The following is a 19,942-nucleotide window of genomic DNA, read 5'->3' as shown; positions in this document are numbered from 1 at the left end:
AGAGTTCCAGTCAGCAATGTTTGAACTGTATCATAAAACTTCCCCTATATCTTACTACACATTTTGGTTTGCCTCAAAAAGGGACAACTATGTATTTTCTTAGAAGGAAGTCCCTAGATTCAAGAATGTGATAAGAATTCAAACTTTACTCAGTAAGTTTTATTATATTCACCTTTCTATTAGAAGTCATCTATTTAGAGGTATGTTTCCATATATTGTAGCATAGTATAATATATTGACTATTATTTATAATCATAATTCACATGATCATATAATGCATAGGTAGAAAATAAAATAAAACAGAAGAGCTGAAATAATTTTGTTCAACAGCCTCAATTTTATTACTTAATTTATTTATCCATTCATTCACACTCATATGATTATTTACCATGGTGAATTAAATGACCACTGCTTCACCTCTATGATTATTTCTCTAAACATCCAACAGCCACTGAACATGGATATGTGACAATGTCAAAATATTTTTGTATTGATTATGTAGTCCAACGACTCTGTTTTATAGAGGAAGCTTGAAAACTATGACTGAGTTTCCTAGTGTTCATACAAGTAATCCAGCTGTGAAAAAGTGATTCTCTTGATTTTTGAGATTAAGACATATTTCTCTACATCATGTTTTATCTTCTTGCTATTTTAAGTTTTTTGTTCATTTGTAGGGGATTTAATTTGTTGATTTTTGAAATGGAAAGAGGTAGTTCTTTAAAAGTGAAATAAATAGAAAGAAAAAAAGAAAGAAAGAAAAAGGAAAGGAAAGGAAAAGGAAAAGGAAAAGGAAAGGAAAGTGAATTCCTGATCTTTGAGCTACTTAAATCTTTGCCAGATAGCTGATGGCAAAAAAGGCTATAGAAATAACATTGCTTATGATATGACATTTGATTGAAGGACAATTTGACATGTACTATGATATTAGTTCAGAATTTAAAATGTTTGAAATTAATTCATGAACTACAAAAATATACATTGTATATAACATACCCAGGTTTTATATTTTGTTGTGCTATTCACATTACTAGTAACTTCAAAAGCAAAATGACAAATAAATATGCGATTCCTCTCTGCACTGGAAAATTTAAAAACATGTATTGACCAAAACTCAAGATCTGGCCCAGTAACAGCATTATTACATATTCTTTTCAAATTAGAAACACAGCATCATCAATAGCATAGCAAAGAAGCACAGCCCCAGCAAACCACAAGCTATAATCTCTTCATTAGTTCAGTAATATCCCCAAAATACTTACTCATATCTTGCTGAAATGTTTTTCTCTTTTCATACAATTGTAATGTGTCACTAAAATATGATAGCAACAGGACAGACGCTATTACCCCAACAGATATGCATTGTCATACTAGTCACATTAGACCAGAGAGAAAAGGTGGATCTAAGTTATCAAGAACAATTTCTAACTTACAGATCTATTTCTTTATGAGTATATAAAAGGAAGAATTGCAGACAAAAATGCAATGAAATCTGGAAATGTTTTGGACTTAGGGATAAAAAAGGTACTATCAATTAAATTGAGAGTTTATTTTATTATTTTATTTAGGAAATATCATTGTCTCTGCTATGGCCCAAATGTTTATGTCTCCCCAAATTCCTATGTCAAACCGAAGCCCAATGTGAAGACTGTTAGGAAGTGGAGACTTTGGAAACTGATTAGGTCATGAGTACAGAGCCCTCATAAATGATACTGGTGCCCTTACAAAAGAGATTCAGAGAGATCCCTGAACCCTTCTGACTCATGATGATATAATGGCAAATCTGCAACTTGGCAGAGGGCCCTTGGGTGCTGGCACCCTAATTTTGGACTTCCAGCCTTTAGAACTATGAGAAATAAATTTCTGGTGCTCATAAGCTATTCATTATGTGTATTTTGTTATAGCAGTCAGAATGGGCTCAGACAGTCTCTTAAAGTAGAAACCTTATGGCAGCAATTTGCAACCTTTTTCATCTCATGGCACACATAACCTCATTACAAAAATTCTGTGGCACACCAAAAATATATATTTTTTGTTGATCTACAAAAAATAGGTATAATTTTGAATCACTCACACTGATGGCTATTGTTGTGTTGGCTGTTGTCATATTTTTATTAGACAATAAATAGCCAGGCATTGCATGTTTTAAAAATTCTTGTGATGCACTGGTTGAAAATCACTGCCCTATGAAAATAGTGTCAACTCTGTTTAGTCAAATGTCAATATTCTTCAGGACTTAGAGGTGAAAAATTTTACTTTTACTATCAAGTCCTCTGGGTTCACAGCTCATGGTTCCCCAGGGCTTGTGTTACTTCCTAATTCTGTACTTTTTCAATGTCCTCACTCCAAAGTGATTGATCTTTGCTTGATAATAGCTGAAGATAGAAAAGGGCTGTATTATTCTACTGTATTTCACTTGGATATCTGTGGATCTGTACACATTCACAGATATATTATCTACCTTGAAATTCAAAGACATATGAACAGTGATATCTAGAGTCAAGTCTTTTTGGAATATTAGTTCTTTAAAGTCATATAGTATCTATTGCATATTAAAATGTGCCACATTTATGAATCAGATGGGATAGAGCCATTGCGGTAATTAGCAAGGTAAAACAGAGCCACACATAAGTCTACAACTGAAGATGAACAGAATGATTTGAAGCACATCTATAAAGCATCATATAGTGATGTACAGTACTGAATCTCAGACTGGATATTCGTTCTTTGTCTTTTAATGTTATATCTTTCCTCCACTTCTTTTCATCATTTCCCATTCACTAGAATATTCATGCACTGGTTATAAGCTGCTTTTTATCTCTGTTTCTTCAGAATTTCATGTTGTGCCTAGTAAATGGTCATAAATTTTTACTCAATGAATAAACCTTGTTGGAACTGGATCTAGTAGGTATAAATGGGGAGAGTGTAAGGAAACTTCAACAAATGGCCTGGATATAAGACTGTTTCAAATGGATATTTTCAATAAATGATTTTGCTGGATACCAGCTGTAATAAGTTAACAATGAAAAGGAGGTCTACTCATAATCCTTACATAATATAAAATAGTAGAACATTATGTAGAGCCTGAATGAAAATAGTAAGATTTTATTAATATATAAGAATCGAGTCAATGAAGAGACAGATTGTTTGTGAATGGAAAAACCTGAAAGTCTAAAAATCTGTTCTTCCAATATTGATTTACTGAATTTAATTTTAATAATCTTTTCAAAATCTTATTTTATTATTCAGAAACTCAATGTTTAAAAAATTGTTCTTAAATATGAAAGAAGTAAATTGCCACAAATATTTTAAAATAGAAGAGTAAAAATGAAATTGTTTTAACTGGTATTAAAACCTATTTAACCACTTCCATAGTTATAAGAATAAACAAACAGATTAAAACAAACAAAATTGATAAGCAGACACTAACAATATTATTACCAGCATATTGGTATTAAAATGAATCATATTTCTATGAACTTGGAAATTACCTGGCTCTCTGAGAGCTGAACTGTGACATCATCACATAACTGTACACATAAAATCACCATGAAGAAGCCATATAATTGTGTACCTTTTAAAGCATCAGTAGCCTAACAGCAAAAACTCAAACTGTTCTTCCATTTAATTCAGTAACGCATACTCCTCCTTTTCCCACCCCCTACCCAGCCATTTTCATTGTTATTCTGAGCTATGTGCCCATCTGCCTTACAGAAATAGAATGCACCCATCCGGAAGACGTAAGTGTGTGCTCATTGTGACACTTATGTTTCTCACTGTAAGTGAATTCATTGACATCTGGCTTTGTATATCAGTCTTGTGAGACTTTGGTGTAGATATATCATTCCCAAGAGGAAAATCTATTTTTGATGTGTTGACAAATAAGGAGTTGGATTATGTCAGGCAGAAAGCCAGACCCTGAAATATAGTAATTTCATCACAGAATTGCCTTTCTAAGAAAGTCTTAGGGGGCAGCCTGATGGCTTCTCTTGATGATATCTGACTTGACTAATGGTTGCACATGATTTTCTTTTGTGATTTCTTGTTTGATATTTAATATTTAATAAATATCATAATTGGTGAAATTTTGTCATATTCAATAAAATATATCAAGAAAGAATATTTAGCAATAAATTAATATAGACTCATTTCTCATGCATTCATAAAAAATAATTCCAGTTGTACTAAAGTGATGAATGTGAAAAAATAAACAGATTAAAAAGCTAGACAAAAATGTAGGTGAATATTTGCCTCATCTCTGGATGCCAATGACTTTCTGAATATAAAACTGATAAAATATCAGAAAGATTAGTAGATTTGACATGAAAAAGTAAAATTTTATGTAAATATAAAAATTAAAGTTACGAGTTGAAAATAAAATTACTATTGGTGGCAAGTAAGGCAATTAGATAATACTATAGTCTTTGAAGATATTCTGAAGAAAATGTCAAAACCCATGATTAATGGAAATGGAACATCTGGAGATATTCACAAAACAAAAAATACATGTAATTGATACATTCATGAAAATGCAACCAAATTGACAGTAAAGAAAATGCAATTTAACACAGAAATGAGGTATTTTTTTTTTACTATCAACTTAGCAATAATTAATAACAACATTATTTTTTAAGGCTTGAATGAGACATATTAACAGATACTATTTGTTGGCAAAAAAAAAAAAAATGATTAAAGCTTTCCAGAAAGAAATTTGTTGATATTTACATAAATCTGATATATGTTTTAAAAGGGAAGGAAAAGTAAATTCCTGTTCTTCAGGGAATAAAGAGATTCTATCTCAGGCTATATAGGCAGTCATTTAAGTAAACTCAAAAATTAAAGAGCAATTCTAAACATGCAAATCTGTAATGCTTATATTTTAGTGGTATTGGGCTCTCTGAAATTATTTCGAAGCTACTATTACCAGGATAGGTCTGAAGACATATTCTTTCTCTCTCTCTCTCCCTCTCTCTTTTTCTCCCCTCACTCTCTCTCCTCCTGCTGTCCCACCCCTTTTGTGTTGGTGGTGATGGGGTGGGGGATACCAGGGAGATAAGAAACTATTTATCTAGGTTGCAACACACACACACACACACACACACACACACACACACACACACACACTGCAGTTTGAATTCTTCAGGAGCAATTGGAGGCTAATTCCCAGTGTCTCAGTTCCTGAGTGTTCTCTACAAAGCAATTAATCTTCATAATGACCTCTTGTTCTTGCTCTGTTGGCTTGCCTTTTTTCCTTCTCCTCTGATCAATTCATTACTGCAGGTGGCACATTCTCATAGATAAATGTCAGACATGACATTAAGAAGAGAAATGATTTTTAAATATTTGGAATCTTAACATACAGTACAATAATTCTTCCTTGGAGACTTTCTTTTGGAAGTATTAGTATTATGGTGTTTGCCAAGGTCATGCTTATGGGGAAAGTAAAAGAAGGAAGATGATTAGAATTTAGCAATTGATGAGGTAATCAGTAGCTTTTATGCCCCATGAAACATTTTCATGGTTAGAACAAGCTCACTCACATGTAGTACATACCTAGAACAGAAGGAACATAAATTCTTGCAGAAAACACATTTTTGTCAGAGTACAATATGTGGACTCCTCATTCCTTAAGGATTTCAATGTCTCCTGAAAGATGAAATATTGTAATTATCTAAGAATTTAGGTATCTTTAATTTAGTCTTTTGTATTGAATCCTTTTAGATATAGGCTCTACCACCTAATGGGTGGTGAGCTCGTATAAATTTGTTAATTTCTTTTGCACATGTTTCTCATCTATATAATGATGATAACATTCTATTGGGTTATAACAACAATTAAATGAGAAAATATATTGTGAAGTCTAATGTAGATGGTAACCACATACTTAATAATATATATTATTACTATTATTGCTTATCATCATTACTGTTTATTTATGAAAGAACAGTGGAAGATTTGAAGATAGTATCTGATGCCTCCCATAAAGTAGCTTAAATCATGGAGGAACAAGATGTAAGAAGGAGCATAGATAGGTTGTGGTAATATGCAATTAACCATAGATTAAATAATGAATTAACCAGCCTCAAGTTTCCAAATTGTAAGATATTAAGTAAAATAATTTCCAACTGTAAGATTCCTTTAGAACAGTGGTTCTCAACCTGTGGGTCGCAACCCCTTTGGGGGTCAAACGACACTTTCACAGGGGTCGCCTAAGACCATTGGAAAACACATATATAATTACATATTGTTTTTGTGATTAATCATTATGCTTTAATTATGTTCAATTTTTAACAATGAAAATACATCCTGCATATCAGATATTTACACTATGATTCATAACAGTAGTAAAATTACAGTTATGAAGTGGCAACTAAAATAATTTTATGGTTGGGGGTCACCAACCACAACATGAGGAACTGTATTAAAGGGTCATGGCATTAGGAAGGTTGAGAACCACTGCTTTAGAAAGAAGCACCATTTTGTATTTAAAGAGATATTTGAGTATGGATTTGACTTAAGGTTGGATTTTCCTAAATAGGAAATATGTAATATCTTTTAATATGCTTAATGTTTCTAAGGTCCAAAATTATAGTTATAAAATTATATTCTGATTATAAAGTAATTATATTTCTTATAAACATTTTTGAAAACACCAAATAATTTGTGTTAAAAAATAATAATGGCAAAAAAGCTAATGAAAACTCCATCTTCCAAATGTAATTGTTAATATTTGATACACATTTTCCAATATTTTTTATTAGACACATATCACAAAAATTTAAATACACAATAAAATCTATAAATATAAATATTAGGGTTTGCCTTAAAATAAATTGTTAAAATTTATTGAAATAAACAGTGATGTGTACTGGATAGGGAGAGATATAAAGATAAGAATCATATAGTATTATACTCATGTTACATCTTAGCAGTAATTAAGATTTCAACATATAATACATAGTTCTAATGGATAGAAATGAGTGTTAGAAAATAAACTTAAATCGAATTAGGGCAGATGCATCAGTTGGGGGCTAGTCAGGAACAGAGAATCTACACCAGATAATTCCAAGGATGGGAAACTAGTCACAGGATGGAGAAAGACCTGAGAGGGCAAATAGTGAACAGTGATCCATCCCAGAGGTTAGTGACAGGATTGTGCCCTATTGGTCAGACTGCAAGAAAAAAGGGATAAGCAAAGCCTAGAAACTGGGATCACTGGGGAACCAACTATAAGGCATATCCAGTAATGAAAAATGCCTAGCACACCTTCCTCCAAAGAAGCCCCTTTTTTTCCCCTTTTTTTTCTTTTTCCCTAACGTGGAACATTGAAAAATTAATCCCTGACTTTTGTCATCTAGTAGTTATGGATTGAATGATGTCCTTTAACCCTGTTGCCCCCAGAATACAACAAGGATGCCAGCCTGTTAAACCAAGCATGCCGTTGTCCAGAGACAGCCAACCAACCTGGAGTCTGCACGATCCTTCCCCATGTGGGAAGGCCGCCCTCCCCTCCACATCCCCACTCTTATTAGGGATTTCTGGACCCAAAGGTAGGTAGGATGACGACCATGTCCAGCTTGAAGCAGCTAGAGGAGCTTGAGACCTTCGCTCATTGTCTTTTACAAGATTACAAAGGGTCTTAATATCTGAGAGGGAGGGATAGTTATTTTTTACAAACCATGGGCATGGACTTGGGGGGGGTTTCTGGGGGAGGGAGATGCTGGGTGGAGGGGAGTAAAGGGGAGAAAATTGGAACTATTGTAACAATATAATCAATAAAGAAAAGCTGGGGGGAAAAAGAAAAATATTTTAAAGTTTATTTAATATTTAATTAACAGTTAAATATTTGAGCCCTTAATGTATCAGTCTCTTCCAAAAGTTCAACAGATTTTGACTTGTTTTAGACTCAAACAACACACAGGTAATATTAATTATCTCCATTTTAAAACTAAGAAAATCAAGTTACAGAGAGTTTTACCTGTTCAATTTTACACAGACCTTAAGTAGCAGAGCTAGGACTCTAATCCAAGCTATTTTGTTTGATGTATCAATTACCAACCTTATTAAAATCAAGTTATGCACATTTACCCAACTGCAGTTAATCTAGCATTTGTTTTTAACCAAGACATATAGTAAAATTTAAACTGTTAATCTAGCTGATTATAGGGACAACTAGTGAATCATGATTTTAAAACCTGCATAGATCTACAAATATAATCTGATGTCCTTTAGTAGCTTTATTCTCAAAAATTTCTATAAGGCAGAGTTACCAGGGCAGAGCCCTCTGCCATTGTCCTTAACCCAGAATACAGGACAAATCTGGAGGTCAAGTTACTCAGAATACATTTCTGAAAGTTCTTTCTTGCTGAGTTGCTCCAGTGCATGGAGGAACTTTGACTTAAGTTGAGTAAGTGTGGTTACCAAGCTCAGGTAAACCTTTCCCTTCTGTAGGTGACACAAAGCTGGGTGACAAGGTGATAGTCACTTTTCACCCCTGTACCTCCACTGCCTCATTTCTATAGCAATGTAATATAGCAGTTCTTAAAATCCTTTTCAGTAAGAAAAGTTTATGCACCTAAATTGGAATAAATACATAATCTCTGAAGTGTATCTCTAACTTTCCTAGTGAAAGAATTAAAAGACAATCAATTTGCACTTGAAGATGATTAAATTCAATAAAATGAGTTCTGAAAATGTTGCTGACATATTATCTTAGTCACCATATATTTAAAAAAATTTTATTTAAACAGAATATAAAAATGCTAACTACGACAGAGCAAATTTGCTATGGATTTCATTTCTCATCCAGGTTAAGAGTTTCATTTACTAACTATTTGGAAACAATCAGATATATAGACACACAAATAAAGAAAACTTATATCTTCTCCCCAAATGAATTAGGTTTTCAGTAATGAACTGCAAAGAGCTAGATAATTTTATTTTTATATGAAATGTCACGATATTAAACACTCTTGACTTTGATGCCATCATATGAGATAGTTACTGTCTTCAGGAATAGAATGATTGAAAAAGTGCTTCTGAAGAGAAAAACATTAGATTTTAAACAATTAAATTTTTTTTTCAGAAAATGTATCTTCCTTTACATTTATTGAATAAAAACTTAAAATAAAAATGATGTTGCAATAAGAACTATCTTTTCGGTAACTGGTCTTTTTTAGGAAATAATCAAGGGTGGACACCAAAGGGTGTATGAGGGATTTGAAAATGGCATTATGGTGACAAATTGAACAACCATAAATTTAATAGAGGAAAATGTGTAGTCATTAATACTGTTTTATTTTTAGTTTTTAACTTTTTGTTTGGAAAATAATGTCAAGCAGATATGTTTGAAACTGATTGTAAAACAACCTAAAGATAATTTGATAATATGAAGGAAAAAGAGCAAAGGCAATGAGTGATCAGCATGATCAAATGTGTAATAACAATTACTGTCCCAGAAAAGAATAGAAGACAGAAGATGAAAAAGATAGGCAGAAAGTAAATTCAAGGGTTTCAGGACCAATTTTTATAAACTACATTTATAATTCCTGGAGTAAAAAGAGAAGATAACTTCAGAAATCTTTCTGTAACTTTATCTGCTGATGTTGCTGTTAAATAATCAAATTACATTAGGTCCCTGCTCAGTAACAATTATTAGAAAAAGCCCAACTTAACGCCAAGCTGTAAGATTTAAATCTGCAGTGGATATTTCATTAAATTCCACAATGTTATCATGTAGTCAGGATCATTATAAATAACTTGTACACAGGACAAAATGTTAATTAAAAAATCAAATTATGTTTATAATAATACTTGATTTTGATGATTTTAAAAAACATTGCTCTCTAAAATAATTTTGCAGCCATAATTAATTATAGAATTAAATTTAATTTTATAATTTTTAAATTATGAGATGCAGGTGTTATATATGGCACAAAACAAACTACAATGTGTTAAAATAGCTGTGTCTTAATGAAATTTTGATTGTGCTAGGGATCAACGCCAGAAGCATTTTCTATGACCAAAAAACAACAAAAAACATGAATCTCAAAATTGATTTAAATATATATAAAAGTAAACAAAAATAATAAGAATATAAATAAAAGTCTTATTTATATAATGACTAACATTTTTTTTCTTGACACATAATAATTATTTAACAATTGGTTGATAAATATATTAATTTATATTGGTGTGAGTTTATCTATGCTTATTTATACAGATAAAATTTACAGTATTTTTTGCTCCATAAGATGCATTTTTCCCCCCAAAAGGAGGGGGGGTGACTGTGTATCTTATGGAGTGAATATTGCATCACAAACCTTGATGTGTATTACCTGACCTGTCAGCAGAGGCCATGGCTGTTAGAAGAGGAAGCAATGGGCTCATGCGAAACCCCTGGGGATGCTTAAATGTCCCACTTTACTGCTGAATCTCAGGGCATCTGGTCAGTATGAAGACAGTGAAGAAAATCATATCAGTGATTGTGAGCAACTGAGCTTCATATATTCTGACACTAGCGATGATGAGTTCTTGGGGTTCCCAGAAAACTAGAAAAGTACTTGAACCTTAAAGTCTCTCCTCATTTGTTAATTACAGTGATGATGGTTCTTAATACCGCTGTTGACTGCTGTTCTCTTTACATGGTTGAAATATTATTCTGTTATATTTTATTAAATATTTTAGTACACCATTTGGTTCATTTTTTTTCCTTGTTTTCCTCCTCTAAACCTAGGTGCCTCTTAGGGTCAGGTACGTCTTACAGTGTGAAAAATACAGTACTTATTAATGCATATAAAGCTTATATAATGTAAATATATATACATTATGTATACACAAAGGTATATACATTATTTTTATTTAAATTTGTGAAATAGCACTGATATTTGTGTTTTATATATGGTTTATATGTAGATTTTTTTTTTATGTAAAAATATATCTGGGTTCTAAATATCAGGGGCCTCACCTATTCAACTCTGTACTTTTTTTTATCCCAGGGCCTGGTGTATAGTACATGCTCTTTCAACACTTATGGATACATTTTTAAAAAGTGATGCAATGTTTGAACAGGCACACATCTTTTAGTTTTCTCAATATCCTTCATATGCACTTAATGCTGTGGTACCTCATTGTCTTTGCCTCTGTCTTTTTCCCCAACTCCATCGTCATATATTTCATCCATTAAAATCTCACACACCAGCTTTGCAGCTATGGCGTCTCTTTCTAAAGTCGTGTTAAGTCTCTTTGTACATAGTGTCTTCTTTTGCAGTAAACATAGAGCACCTATAAGCTGCCACACTCCGTCATCTCTTTCTGCGTTAGTTTCCTTGTATATAATTATTTAATCTTTGGTGTAATTATCTTCTATTTACTTAATAGTATTTGAAATTTTTGAGCAAATTGTGATTTATATTTTTGCATATCTATTTTAATTCCTTCAGTGGGTGCTCAATAAATATTTAGGGTCTTGGGAAGTCTCCCAAAGCGGAAAAGTATTTACCACTATTATCCAATGGTATGATGAAACTGTCACTCTCATAGACTACATTTGAGAGGTAAGTTTAAAGAATATTCACATAAATAGGTATATAGGTATGGTTGACAGGTAGGCCTCTCTGAAAACCTCTGTCTCTCTTCATTTCAACCTCTAGGAAGCATCTCCAATGTGTTCCTATGGCAAAGAAGCCATAATCCTAGCACTTACCCATCACTACTCCAAAATTTCTTTGAAGGTGAAAACAGGAAAATTTTATTGGCCAGCCAAATCCCTATGTAGCATTCACTAATTAAATATCTCTTTAATTGATATTAAAATTGTATAATTTGCTACTTGAATTATTTTATTTTATTAAAAACAAAGAATATTTTAAGATCATATGGAATTATTCACAGAGATGATGAAAATAAATATTTTTTGATAAGTGGAGTTTTTGGTAACTTCATTAGCCTTTATTTTGTGCAGTAGAAATACTCTAAATGTATATAATTATTTTGGTTTGAGAGAATATATCCTTGCTATGTTTCACTATGATTAATATCTGGAAGATGTCATTTTCTCTTAGCCATTGAAAAGGATTTCATGCAATGTAAAAATAGCATCTACCAAGAAGGGACAGACTGATTTCCCATGTAGTAACTCTGTCTGCCAGCAGAAAATTAAATTTTAATCTGTCAACATGTTTGTCTAAAGGACAGTATCTATGCAATTATTTGAGAATTTTATTGCATTTTTTTCCTTTAATAAAAATGAGTAACACTAGTGTCAAGCAGTATATCTCACAAACTCAAAGAAAAGTAAACAAAAATAGGAACATTATGCTTTTCAAAATCTTTGGCCACAGCCAGATGTTGCTTGGGATTGAATATGTGTTCAATTGTGAGAGGAAAGAAATGCATTATAAAACATGTAAAATACTGAAGCAATATTATCAATAGTTCTATCCAAAATTATGCTTAATTAAGGAGTTTGTAATGTGTTTAAGCTGTCTGGAAACAAGTTCTCTATAGCTTCCAAATCTGTTGTGCAATGTTAACTAATATTTCAAGAAAACTTTCAAGAATTTATTATTATTGAAACTAATGATAAAATTTCAAAAAATCCATTATCTCTTTGTCTAGCCTGGAGCTGGGCCTCAATAAATATTTGTGGAGTAACCAACAGGATAATGTTTACTAAATATATTAATTAATAGGAAAATAAAAATGGTAAATTGAAGTCTAGTTTTTTCTGCAAGTGGAAGCAGTGACATTGAAAAGGTGTGCGATGTGGAGTCAGTATATAAAACCTCCCCTATGAACCTGTCTTCAATTCTCCTAGAAAACATTGAGTTTACTCTTGCTTGTTCATGTTCAGAAATTTACTTTCGTTCTCACTTTAGCATATATTAACTTGAATTATAATTGCATGCCTTTTTCCTTCATAAGACTAAATATTTTGTGAGAGAGCCAACTCTGTATTCTCTCATGTATCCTTATCACCTAAAAATAGTAGCACACATTTAATCAATGTTTAAAATAATTGAGACCAGAGCAAGAGTAAGAGCGGGAGAGGGAGGAGGTAAGAGTAAAGAATGCAAGGAGGGAAAGATTCAGCAAGCTCAAAAAAAGTAGTATTTTACATTTTTGCTGTGGTGTATGAGACAAATATTAGAGAATAAAATAGCTCATATTACATAGCAAATGTATGTCTTATAAGCGTTGCTACAGCTTCCTTCAGCCCAGTCTGTGTATGTGCTGGCTTACATAGTTCAACAGGGTAAGCAAGAATAGCTGTGTGATTTGTGAGGAGGAAAAAATGTTAATTAATTTGTAGCTTTGACTGGATGAGTGCTACATTCTAATCTTGGTAACTGATTATTGCAAAATAATCATTATGCTATAGTGTGCTAAAGTATTTGCTTGAAACTAATTGTTTTGAACTTTTTATCTGTACCTTATGAGCTTCCTATGAATTATTAAAAGGCTAAGCAGGGCAACATTGTTTAAATAGCAAATCACTCTATAATGCATAAAATACAAGCTGCTGAAAAGCACAACCTTTCTTCTAAAGATTTTAGGTCACCCCATTCTATAGTGTGATCTCCATGACATTCAGATAACTGGTTGAAATGTTAAAAATTCAGTCAATGCTGAAGTTGTTTATACCTGTATCATGCCAAACATCTAGTCTGACATTTGGACTGCATTGTCTGAATTGATCATTTGTGTTGACATTGGGTAGATACACTGATACTACCTCAGACACACACACACACATACACACACACCACATCTATAAACATTACAACAGTGGCAGTTTTACTGCTTTACAATAATTTTTATTCATTGTAAGATATTACAAAAATCCATGTAATTACAAACATAAATTTATAACATAAGGTGATCTTTTTAGGTAACAAGCAGAAGGCAATTTTTAAATTTCTGTTAATTTCAGCTTCAGGACACAATGATATGCTAGGGGGATTCTCTGCTTTTTAAGTTATTTTTAGAAATTATGAATTCCTCTGTTAGTTGCAGAAATAGCTTTGATAATTAAATACCCATCCAGTGCATAAATAAAAATTCCAAATTCACATCTTTTGTGAAATGTTGTTCCTTTCCCCCAGTGCCTGCCTGCTTCTGGGAGGAGAACCTGTCCAGAGAAAAGGGCATGACTGACTTATGACCTGCTCAACTTCTCTCCCTCTAGCTGCCACTGTTCCTGATTCCTCCAGAGCTGGGCCAGGAAAACAGGTAAGAAGATTAAGCTCTTAATTAGCTGGGTCAACTACATTCTTGGATCCCATTCTCAGTGTACCTGGTGGAAAACTCTAGTTCTTTGTTCGATAGGTGCTCCGTGAATTTCTCAGGGATTATCTTCAAGGGACTGAGCCTGCCTCCTCTGTGGGGCTGCACAGCCCTCTCCCAACCCTCTAGAAGTGCTCCTTCGTTGTGCTCCTTTAAGACCTAGTAGTCTTGTTGGTGACATTTCATATAAGGTAACTGCAGACAGGTTCCCACTTACAGGGTCCATGTTGGGACCCTGGGAAACATGGCCTTTTCTTCATTGTCATGGCACGTGCAGCATTCCCTGAGGGCAGCAGTCCACTTTTGTTCCTCCACAGACATGAGAAGCTCCAGGCACTGTGGCTTCTTGACGTCTAGAGTGTGTTCAAGTGGCAGACTCTATGTCTTTCAAATTCTAGGTCACTCATTTGAGTGATCCTGTTAAAGTTCCTGTCACTGGAAACAAGGAGAAGTCATCTCTGCGTACAGAGCACATTAATACATCTCTCAAAATTATCGCCTTTCTCCCAACCTCCTAGACACCAGCTTCTTTGAAAAACCATGTTTGGTGACAGTCCAGATCAACAGAACTGGATATGGGCCTGCAGTGTGTGAGTCCTGAAAAGGAGGTATAACAACTCTTAAAGATGCATAGTGGGTTCCATATAGATTTTTGAAATATTTTTTCTAAATCCATGAAATATGCCATTAGTATTTTAATAGGAATTGCATTGAATCTATAGATTGCTTTGGGTAGTATGGACATTTTAATGATGTTTATTCTTGCAATCCATGAACACAGTATATGCTTCTATTAATTTGTGTTTTCCTTAATTTCTTTCTTTAGTGTTCTGTGGTTGTCTGAATACAGATCTTCTACTTCCTTGGTTAAATTTATTCCTAGGTACTTTATTTTTCTTGTTGCTACAGTATATGGGATTTTTTCCTCTAGGTTCTTTTCTGATATTTCATTGTTAGTGTACAAAAATGCCTTTGACATCTGAATATTGACATTGTATCCCACTATTTTGCTAAATTCACTGACTAGGTCAAGTAGTTTTTTGATAAAGCCTATAGGGTTCTCAGTGAACACTATCATGTTACCTGCAAATAATGACAGTTTTACTTTCTCCTTTCCAATTTGGATGCCCTTTATTTCTTTTTCTTGTCTGATCACTGTGGTTAGAACTTCCAAAACTATGTTGAATAAAAGAGGTGAAAGCGGACACCCATGTCTTGTTCCTGATCTTATGGAGAAAGTTTCTAGTTTTTTCCCATTGAGTATGATGTTTTGCCCATTGAATATGATTTTTGATGCAGCAATTCCACTGCTGGGATTATACCCAAAGAATCCCGAAACATCAATTAAAATGAACCTATGAACCCCTATGTTCATAACAGTGTTATTTATAATAGCCAAGTGCTGGAAAAAGCGTAAGTGCCCATCAGTAAATGGGTGGATCAAAAAGCTGTCGTACATTTACACAATGGAATACTATGCAGCAGAAAGAAAGAAGGAACTTCCACATTTTATGACAGCATGGATGGAACTGGAGAGTATTATGCTTAGTGAAATAAGCCAGGTGGCAAAAGATAAATGCCAATTATGATATGATATCACTTATAAGATAAATATAATGAACAAAAGAAAGAATGAGCAAAAAAGAACCAGAGGCCTGGAAAAAAGGAGCAGACTGACAGTGACCAGACAGGAAGGGGGAGCGGGAAAAGGGGACAAAGAAGGAGAAGGGTCTAGTCAAGGAAGAGGTATATATGACCCATGGACCTGGACAGCAGGGTGGGAATTGACTGTGGGAGTGGTGTGGGGGTCCAGGTCAGGGGGAGAGCAACAGGGGGAAATTGGGACAACTGTAATAGAACAACAATAAAAAAGAAGATGCATGATAGGTAGAAACAGCTGAGTTTATCCTTTTAGAATCTAGAGCATCTTTGAAAATGCTGATCAAAGAGGAAAACTTGCTTTTAATATCCAGTTAAATAAAGAATAACACAAAAACCACTACAGATGTTGCTTATTTTTTATTCATTCACCTCATTAATACAAATAAATTTGAGTTCACACTAGATAGAGTTATGTATCACTCATTGTGACTTAAGAGATAATGAGCATCTCCCCCTGTTATTAAATATTTATCCAAAATTAAAATGTTTAACTGATTGAATAGCATTATTGGATTGGGTGTCTGAAGGGACAGATAACTTGTCTTTCTAGTTCATAAATTATTGGCCACATGGAGCCATGTCTTGACCAGTTAAAAGGAGGGTCTCTGATATGATAATCCTGATGCTGAGTTTATCCAGTGACTGTCTAGGTCCCTGGATTGGCTCTCTTGGAAAGGAAATTAGTGCTTTTTCTTAAGTGTAGGATAATAGAAAATATATATGAGATACTTCCATAAAAAGTCCAGCCATAGTTAATATGAGAACATTTTGCACAATATCAATGTAACCTGGCAGCCAAAGAGCGTGGACTGGAATGATGACTTCACTGTTCTAGTTAGTGGGGGTGGTAGATGCCCTTGAGTGAGCGTGTGTACTGTGTGGCTGTCTCATCCAAAATAACTGAGTCAGTAGAGCAACAAATCTGCATCAAATGTTGCATTAAGCTTGAACATTCCTCCATGGAAACTATTCAGATGATTCAGAAGGCTGTTGCTATGGGCAACTGGTGATTGGCAGCCTCATTGAGACACTGTGCCCACTCATGTATCACATCTTGTACATTTTTTTTGGTAAAACATCAAATCACCTAGGTGATTCAACCTACCCCTGTCTCTCTGCTGCTACAGTGCAGACTTGGTGCCTGGCAACTTCTGGCTTTCCCAAAACTAAAATCACCTTAGAAATGGAAGGGATTTCAGAGCTTTGGTGAGATTCAGGAAAATACAACAGGGGAACTGATGATCTTTGGGAGACCTGTGTGAGGTCCCAAGGTACATGCAATGATTTTTGTATCTTGTATCTTCCTCAAGAAACATTTTTATTTTTCTTATTACATGGCTGGATAACTTCTGGACAGACCTTGTATATTAGTCTCTGTCCTGGTTCCTGGCATTGAACTTCTAAAACCCTTATAATTTCTTACATGACAAGAATTGTAGGGGCATCTCTTATTCTAATATTTGTCTTTGACCCCATCCCCAGCACATGGTTCCTAAATCCTTGTAAATTCTTAAATAATAAGAGCACTAGAAGCATCTTTGGTCTAATGAAGTGACTCTGGTTGGGCTTCTGGGTAGCTATTGAAGGGGGGCTCATCACTAGGAAGATAGAGCTATGATTAAAACTTGGAACTTTCAACCCAACCTCCATCATACAGAAAGGGGAGAAGGGCTGGAGATGAAGTTAATGATTGATCAAGATTTTCCCAAGTTGTAGCATGTATTAGTAGTTATCATTATTATTGATAAATACTATTCCATTGAATGAATATACCTTATTTTATTGATCTATTTATCAATTGATGTTATATCTTTGTTTTCATTCATACCAAAATATTTTCTAATTTTCTATATTAATTTATATGATATGATTTCTTCTTGGACCCATTAATGATTTCAAAGTGGGCTGTTTAAGTTGGACGAATTGGTGAATTTCCAAGATATCCAGCTGATTTCCTCTCTCTCTCTCTCTTTTTTTCTTTTTGTCTGACATTGCTCTGGAGCATATATTGTTGTATACTGTGATCCAATTAAATTTTGACACCATTGCAGGAGTGGTTTTTGAAGCCATTCTCTGGACCTTGTTCTAACTGCAGAAGGAAGTTCTCAGCTATGTCATTCCCTGGTATTGGTTCTCTTATGTAATCTAGATAACCTATAGTTTTGCTCAGTGGTTTTCAACCAGTGGGCCACAAGAATTTTTAAAACATGCAATACCTGACTATTTAGTCAGGGACACCAACCTCTTTTTCTTTAGATTGTCAAATTAAAAAATGACAATAGTCAACACAAAAATAGCCATCTGGTGTGAACGAACAAAATTATACCTAATTTTTTGTCAGATCAGCAAAAAAATATATTTTGTGAGTGTGTGCTATAGAATTTTAGTAATTAGTTTATGTGTATGTGTGCTATGAGATTAAAAAGGTTTATAATCACTGGTTAGCTTTTTTATTTCATTGAGTTCCCAGTCTGCTCCTAATTGTTTGACAAGTAAATCTTTCTTGTGTTTGAGAATGTCCTTAGGTTTGAACTTCCCCATACTCAGTTCTAATAGTCAATTCCATTGAAGTGAGCTTCAGTGCATTCTATCTTTATGGCATCCTTCCTCTTGAGCAGAATTTTTGACTCACTGTCCCAAAGCTATGGGCAGGATAGTGTCCATCCTTTGAGTCACATCTCTGCTTTACAAGCAGAGTGCTTAGTCGGATTGGTACAATCTGTTCTTCCAGACTTGCCTCTCATCTATAGAAACTTTACATTATGAAAAGTTAGGGTGAGGGTTACTTGGGTCCCAATTTCCTTGGCCTGTGCTGCCTGAGGTACAGTCTCTGCCCTATGAATGGGACACAGGAAATAATAGAGCCTGAGACATATTGATCAAACCCACCTGGAATTTAGCCTCAATGAAACAGAGCACAGAAGATGAGAATACTAGCTTTTCCTGATGAGACATAGTAACCATTGACAGGGTGCTGACAAGAGAAGGGGCCTTATCTTGTCCATGATGACCTGGAGGAGCAGAAGGAGAAGGTCATAGCTCAAACCTGACAGACTACCTGCGCTTACGAGGATTAGAAGATTCTCATAATTAAATGTTTCTTCTGTTGGCTCAGTTCCCTTGTGACAATTTTCAGAGATTTTGAGTGGTTGTTTTTGTTGTTTTACTTTTAATTATTTTTCACCAGTTAATGTATTTTCCTTGGGGAGCTGGTCTGCAGATACACACATGAATATCTGTTGAGAGTTAAAACTCAAATATACCTTATTTCTTATTATTTCAATTGCTGCAAAAAATTAGAATGACATCATCCTTCATTTACATTTCTGCTATATATGTTTGGAAATATAGTAAATTTAATGCTCAAACATAAGTATATTCCTTGTTCTCATACTATAGTTAGCATAGTTAAATTATCCTTTTATAATTTAGATTTACTTTCTCTTTAACAGTGTTATTTAAACTCTTTTTTGTTTTATTTTTATTGTTTTTCAGTTACAGTTGCCCCATTTTTCCCCATTGCTCCCCCTCACCCAGCCCACCCCTTCTCCCACAGTCATATCCCACCCCATTGTCCATGTCCATGAGTCATTTATACATGTTCTTTGACTAAACCATTCCCTTACTTCTCCCCCTTCTCCCCCGCCCCCCTCCCCCCAATAACTGTTATTCTGTTCCTTGTTCAATTTAGTTATTTGTTTGTGTTGTTCCTCAGTTTCTTGTATTAGGTGATATAATATGGTACTTTTCTTTCATTGCCTGGCTTATTTCACTAAGCATAATTCTCTCTAGTTCCATCCATGTTGTTGCAAATGGCAGGAGTTCCTTTTCTTCCTGCTGCATAGTATTCCATTGTTTAAATGTACCACAGTTCTTTAATGCACTCATTTACAGATGGGCACTTAGGTTGTTTCCAGCACTTGGCTATTGTAAGCAGTGCTGCTATGAACATAGGGGTGCATATATTCTTTTGAATTGGGTTTGCAAGATTATTTGG

This window comes from Furipterus horrens, unplaced genomic scaffold (genome assembly GCF_987537825.1).
Source record: "Furipterus horrens unplaced genomic scaffold, mFurHor1.1.pri manual_scaffold_3, whole genome shotgun sequence".
In the NCBI taxonomy this organism is placed as follows: Eukaryota; Metazoa; Chordata; class Mammalia; order Chiroptera; family Furipteridae; genus Furipterus; species Furipterus horrens.
The sequence above is the reverse complement of the archived record's forward strand: the minus strand, read 5'-3'. Positions refer to the sequence as shown.